The 7,454-nt window shown below is 38.8% G+C and overlaps 1 pseudogene; it reads right to left on the bottom strand.

The window, feature by feature from the left end:
• Positions 1–3,224: 3,224 nt before the first annotated feature.
• On the bottom strand, positions 3,225–3,721 carry LOC112830530 (ubiquitin-fold modifier-conjugating enzyme 1 pseudogene; annotated as a pseudogene).
• Positions 3,722–7,454: the final 3,733 nt, after the last annotated feature.

Here is a 7,454-nt window from a genome sequence, read left to right as displayed (position 1 = left end):
TTGTTGGATAGATACTTTAGGTAGGATATAGTGTCCTTCCTCATCTCTTATTATAGTCTTTGTTCTAAAATCTAATTTGTCTGATATAAGGATTGCCACCCCAGCTTTCTTTTGGTGTCCATTAGCATGGTAAATGATTTTCCATCCCCTCACTTTCAAATTGGTGTCTTTGGGTCTAAAATGAGTCTCTTGCAGACAGAATATCGATGGGTCTTGTTTTTTAATCCAATCCTATAGCCTGTGTCTTTTGATTGGGGCATTTAGCCCCTTTACATTCAGGGTAACTATTGAAAGGTTTGAATTTAGTGCCGTTGTATTGCCTGTAAGGTGACTGTTACTGTATATTGTCTCTGTTCCTTTCTGATCTGTGCTGCTTTTAGCCTCTCTCTTTGCTTAAAGGACCCCTTTCAATATTTCTTGGACGGCTAGTTTCGTGTTTATAAATTCCTTTACTTTTTGTTTCTCCTGGAAGTCTTTTATCTCTCCTTCAATTTTCAATGAGAGCCTAGCTGGATATAGTATTCTTGGCTGCATATTTTTCTCGTTTAGTGCTCTGAAGATATCATGCCAGTCCTTTTTGGCCTGCCAGGTGTCTGTGGATAGGTCTGTTGCCAGTCTAATGTTTCTACCATTGTAGGTTACAGATCTCTTCTCCCGAGCTGCTTTCAGGATTTTCTCTTTGTCTCTGAGACTCGTAAGTTTTACTATTAGATGTTGGGGTGTTGACCTATTTTTATTGATTTTGAGAGGTGTTCTCTGTGCCTCCTGGATTTTGATGCCTGATTCCTTCCTCACATTAGGGAAGTTCTCTGCTATAATTTGCTTCAATATACCTTCTGCCCCTCTCTCTCTTTCTTCTTCTTCTGGGATCCCAATTATTCTACTGTTGTTTGATCTTATCGTATCACTTATCTCTCGAATTCTGCCCTCGTGATCCTGTAGTTGTTTCTCTCTTTTTCTCAGCCTCTTTATTTTCCATCATTTGGTCTTCTATATCACTGATTCTCTCTTCTGCCTCATTTATCCTAACAGTTAGTGCCCCCATTTTTGATTGCACCTCATTAATAGCCCTTTTGATTTCGACTTAGTTAGATTTTAGTTCTTTTATTTTTCCATAAAGGGTTTCTCTAATAACTTCACGCTTTTTTCAAGCCCAGCTAGTATCTTTAAAGTCGTGATTCTGAACTCTAGGTCTGACATCATACTAATGTTCGTATTGAGTAGGTCCCTGGCTGATGGTATTATCTCTTGTTCTTTTTGCTGAGGTGATTTTTTTCGCCTTGTCATTTTGTCCAGAGGAGAATAGATGAATGAGAGTACACAGTGCTAACAGGTTAACAACGTCCCCAGCAAATATAATCTATACAAATCAGAAAAGACCTGAAACCAGGGGAAAAGAAAGGGAAAGAAAGAAAAAAGAAAAAGAAAGAACGACAAAAAAAAAAGATAAAAAAACAGAACAATACAAAAAAAACCCAAATATGATCAAATATGATCAGGCTAGTGCATAGATCAGTGCCACACACTAGATTTGGGCGTATTTTGGTCTGTTAGAAAAAAGTGCCTCCTAAAATTTTAAAGGTGGAAAGACATATATGTACAAAATAAGGGTTGATACAATGAAGGGATGGAAAATGAATGTAAAGATGAAAATTATAAAAGATTTTTTAAAAGGAATTGATATGATAAGAAGTTGTTTGAAAAAAGAAAGAAGAAGATTAAAAAAAAAAAAGGGAGAGAATGTGATCAGGCAGGAGACTAGAACAAAGCCATACACTAGTGATTTAGGGTATATTTTGATCTGTTAGAAGAAACTGTATCTCAAAATTTTAAAGAGAGAACAACTTATATATATATGCCAAAAATAAGGGTAACTACTATGAAGGGATAAAATATGACTCTAAAAATGAACAATAGAAAGTGTTTTTAAAAAAAAGGGTTTGATAAGATGTTGGTTGAAATAGGGAAAAAGAAAAATTAAAAAAAAACAGTTAAAAAATTAACTTTGAAAAACTAATGAATCATGATAAAAAAGGCCATGAATTCTATGTGCAGTATTCCCCTAGCACTGGAGTTCTCCCGTTCTCCTTGATCGGTAAACTTGGTCTTGGCTTGCTGGCTGTTGGCATTGCTGATCTTCTGGGGGAGGGGTCTGTTGCCGTGGTTCCCAAATGTCTTTGCGGGAGGCGGAATTGCCCCACCCGTGTCAGTCCGGGCTTAGCAAGCTGCTCTGGTTTGGTCTCAGGAGCTTTTGTTCCCTGCAAGCTCTGGTACAGCTTTGGAGGACCAGGGTGAAAATGGTGGCCTCCCAATCTCCACTCGGAGGAGCTGAGAACTCGGGGCCCCGCTCCTCAGTGCGCCCCCAGAGAAAAGCAGTCACTCCCTTGTTCCCGGTCTCCGGCCGCACTCCGTGCTCACCCGGCCTGTGACCGAGTGTTTCTATCTCTGGCACCCGACCCCGTGTGGAGTCTCCAAACCCAGCAGATCTCTGCGGTGCACTGCCGCACCGCTCCTCCTGGGGGGAGAGAGGGGAGTCTCCCCGGATCTGCCGCTTGTTGGGTCCCTGCTGGAGGAGCAGTGGCCCGACTGGGCCGCGGATCACAGCTTATGGCAACCCCGAGCTGAGAGCCCGCGCCTCGGCTCCGTCTCTGCAGCCGGCTTCCCTGCTCCGATACCTGGGAGCTCTGTTGCACTCAGGCACCCCTGGTCTTTCTGCGACCCCGAGGGTTCCACCCCCTGCTTAGCCACTGGAGCGACGTCCCTCAGTGGAGCCGGCTTCTAAAAGTTCCGATTTTGTGCTCCGCAGCTCTATCACTTGCCAGAAGCGGCCGACGGAGGCCCCCTCCCCCGCCGTCTATCCTCCCGAATATCGCCTCGGATTCACTTCTCCGCACGTCCTACCTTCCAGTAAGTGGTCGCTTCTCTGTTCAGAGAGTTTTTGCTGCTCTCTTCTTCGATTTCCTGTTGAGTTCCTAGGTGTTCAGAATGATTTGATCCCTATTCAGCTGAATTCCTGAGACCAGATGAAATCCAGGTCTCCTACTCCTCCGCCATCTTGCTCCGCCCCCTGTGGTGGTTTTTTTAAGCAATGCCTGCTCTGGCTACTTAGTAAGAATTATGGGCAAAGAGGTGTGGGGAAGCATTTAGATTAGAAAATTGATGCACAGAAAACAGAAATGTAGCCCGTTAAAAGTCTCTCTGTCCTGCCTCAGTGGCTTGATCGTTCACTGGTTGCATTTCTCTTTATGCTGCATCATGCCCTTCTGAATCAGTCGGGGATTTGTACTGCCAGTTTTGGACCCAGCCCCAGAGCCATGAGGTGAGCTAGTTCAAACTCGGGCACATTTCTGGCCCACAATGGCTTAAAGTGGTCAGTGGGACATTATTTTGCCACCCTGTACATCTTTCTTGTTTTTCCTTCCAGCTCAGGTTGTTTTTCCATCCAGCTCAGGGACTGCAATTTCTGAAGCACTAATGGAATGGATATATGGTAGGAATGTCAAATTTGACATCAAACACATATTTAGAACCATGAGTGTAACAGCATTTTCCAAACACCAAGTCCCTTCGTTGTTGTACTCCTGTCAAAAGCAAACATTGTTCACATTCTTATTATTATCCACATACTGAATATAAGATTGATAGCCCTCTTTGAGTTGCTGCACCCACAACTCCCAATCTCAAGTCCAATGTTAGTCTTCAGAATTGGGATCTTAGGCATGACATACCAGGTGACTTCACATACTCTCTTCGACTAGGGTGCTGATTTTCTCTTTGTGTGTATATTGACTTTGGTTTTGGCATCAGAGTAATGCTGTCCTCCTAGAATGAATTTGGAAGCATTCCTTCCTCTTCATTTTTTTGAAATAATTTGAGAAGCATAGATATTCTTTAAATGTTTGGTAGAATTCATCTGTGAAGCCATCTGGTCCTGAACTTTTGGTTTTTGATTATTGATTCAATTTCATTACTAGTATTTAGGCTGTTTTATATTTCTTTCTGATTAAGTCTTGGAAGATTCTATGTTTCTAGGAATTTATTCAATTCTTCTAAATTGTCCAATTTACTGGCATATAATTTTTTGGAGTAGTCTCATAATCCTTTGTGGTGTCAGTTATAATTTCTCTTTCATTTTTTTATTTATTTGAGTCCTCTTTTTTTTTCTTTAGCTGGATAAATATAAGTTTTGTTCATCTTTCAAATATCTGGATTTAATTTCATTAATCTTTTCTATTGTTTTTTAGCCTATATTTTATTTCTGCTCTGATCTTTATTTATGTCCATTTTCCTGTTACCTTTGAGCTTTGTTCTTTTTCTATTTCCTTTGGTTGAAAGGTTAGATTATTTATTTGTTTGAGATTTTTCTTGTTTCTTGATGTAGGCCTGAATCACTATAAACTTCCCTCCTAGAATTGCTTCTGCTGTGTTCCCAAAATTTTTGCGTTTCTGTTTTCATTTGTCTCAAGATCTTTTTTTAATTTCCTCTTTGATATGCTGTGGTAGGAAAAGATGCTTCATATGATTTTAATCCTCTTAAATTTATTGAGACTTGTGTTGTGGCCTAACGTGATCTATCCTAGAGAATGACCCATGTGCACTTGGAAAGAATGTGTATTCTACTGTTTTTGGATGGAATATTCTGTATTTATCAGTTAAGTCCATATGGTCTAATGTATTGTTCAAAAGCACTGTGTTCTTATTGATTTTCTGTGGGATGATCTAGCCATTGATGTAAAGGGGTAAAGTCCCTTACTATTATTATACTATTATTATATTACTACTATATTACTGTTAATTTCTCCTTTTATGTCTGTTAATATACTTTATAATATATATGTTACATATATATTATATATATATAGGGTACATAGGTATTTACAATTGTTATATACTTCTTTGCATTGTTCCCTTCATCATTATGTAATGCCCTTCTTTTTTTCTTGTTTATCTTTGTTTTAAAGTCTATTTTATCTGATATAACTATTGCTACCATGTTTTGTTTTGTTTTTCTTCCATTCACATGGAATATTTTTTTCCATCCCCCCACTTTCAGTCTGTATGTGTCTTTAGGTCAAACGTGAGTCTTTTGTAGTCAGCATATAAATGTGTCTTTTTTTTGTTTAATCCATTCAGTCACTATGTCATTCGATTGAAGCATTTAGTCCATTTACATTTAAAGTAATTATTGATAGGTATGTACTTAATATCATTTGATAATTGTTTTTTAGTTTTTGCAGTTCTCTGTTCTTTTCTTTTTCTCTTTTCCCTTGTGATTTAATGACTTTATTATGCTTGGATTTCTTTCTCTTTAGTTTCTTTTTTCTATCTATTACAGGTTTTTGTCTTATGATTACCATGAGGTTTATATATAACATCTTATGTATATAGAAGTCTGCTTAAAATTTTTATGGCCACTTAAATTCAAACACATTCTAAAAGCACTACATTTTGGGGCACCTGGGTGGCTCAGTCATTAAGCATCTGCCTTCGGCTCAGGTCATAATCCCAGGGTCCTGGGATTGAGCCCCGCATCAGGCTCCCTGCTCAGCAGGAAGCCTGCTTCTCCCTCTCCCACTCCCCCCTGCTTGTGTTCCTGCTCTCGCTCTCTCTCTCTCTCTAATAAATAAATAAAATCTTAAAAAAAAACGCACACACATTTTTACTCCCCCCCCCATATTTTATGTGTATGACATTAAATTTTACATCTTTTTATTTTGTGTATCCTTTAGCTACTAATTATAGATAAAATTGATTTTACTGCTTTTGTCTTTTAGCCTTCATACTAGCTTTATAAGTGGTTGATCTACTTCCTTTACTGTATGTTTGCTTTTACCAGTAAAGATTTTTTTTCCTTTCATAGTTTTCTTCTAGTTACGATCTTTTCCTTTTTGCTCAAGGAAGTCTCTTTAATATTTCTTATAAAGCCAATTTAGTGGCAATGAACTCCTTTAACTTTTGTTTGTCTGGGAAACTTTCTCTTCAGTTCTTAATGGTAGCCTTGCTGGGTAGAGTATTCTTGGCTGTAGAGTTTTTTGTTGTTTTTGTTTTTTGGGTTGTTTTTGTTTTTTTCTTTCAGCTCTTGAATATATCATGTCACTCCCTTCTGGCATGCATAGTTTCTGTTGAAATATCAGGTAGTAACCATATGGAGTTTTGCTCGTACATAAATAGTTGCTTTTCTCTTGCTGCTTTCATGATTCTTTATTTTTTGTCATTTTAATTATTATATGTCTTACTGTGGACCTCCTTGGGTTCATCTTCCTGGGGGCTTTCTGTGCTTCTAGGACCTGAACATCATTTTCCTTCCCTAGGGTAGGGAAGTTCTCAGCTCTTTCCTTCCTGTCTTCTCTTTCTGGGACCCTTATAATACAAATGTCAGTATGTTTAATGTTGTTCTAGAAGTGTCTTACCTATCTTCATTTTTAAATTTTTTTTTGAGTTTGGATAATTTCTACTATTCTGCCTTCCAGATTGCTAATTCATTTTTGTACTTCCTCTAATCTGCTTTTTTATACTGTCTAGTGTATTTTTTTTTCCATTTAGGTTACTATATTCTTTTTTTATTATTTTATTATGTTAATCACCATACATCATTAGTTTTTGATGTAGTGTTCCATGATTCATTGTGTGTAACACCCAGTGCTCCCTTCAGTATATTCCCTCTTTAATACCCATCACCAGGCTAACCCATCCCCCCCACCCCCCTCCTCTCTAGAACCCTCAGTTTGTTTCTCAGAGTCCATAGTCTCTCATGGTTCGTCTCCCCCTCCGATTTCCACCCCCCTTCATTTCTCCCTTCCTACTATCTTTTTTTTTTTTTAACATATAGTGTATTGTTTCAGAGGTACAGGTCTGTGATTCAATAGTCTTACACAATTCACAGCGCTCACCATAGCACATACCCTCCCCAATGACTATCACCCAGCCACCCCATCCCTCCCACCCCCCCGACTCCAGCAACCCTCAGTTTGTTTCCTGAGATTAAGAATTCCTCATATCAGTGAGATCATATGATACATGTCTTTCTCTCATTGATATATAGGTTACTGTATTCTTTACCTCTGATTGGTTCATTTTTCTATTGTCTCTTTGTTGAGATTCTCACTGAGTTCATTTACTATTTCTCAAGTCCAGTAAGCATTTTTATAACCTCTATTTTGAATTCTTAATTGGGTAGATTATTTCATTTAGTTCTTTTTTCTGACGTTTTGTCTTTTCTGTTTAGAACATATTCATCTGTTTCATCATTTTGTCTGACTCTCTGTGATTATTTCTATGCATTATGTCAGCTGAATCTCTCGGTCTTGAAAGTAGTGGCCGTGTGTAGAAGATGTACTGTGGGGTCGAGCTGAACCAGACGTTCCAGTGGTGCCCCCTGTGTGGGCTGCAGGCACCTTCCTGTTGTGACTCAGCCATAACTGCTGAGGACATGTTGGTGGGGCTGAGAGATCTGG

Source organism: Callorhinus ursinus, unplaced genomic scaffold, assembly GCF_003265705.2.
Source record: "Callorhinus ursinus isolate GAN/ISIS: 27379988/994484 unplaced genomic scaffold, GSC_fseal_2.0 scaffold20, whole genome shotgun sequence".
NCBI classification, from domain to species: Eukaryota; Metazoa; Chordata; class Mammalia; order Carnivora; family Otariidae; genus Callorhinus; species Callorhinus ursinus.
Note: the sequence above shows the minus strand (reverse complement) of the source record. Positions and strands in the feature narration are given on the sequence as shown.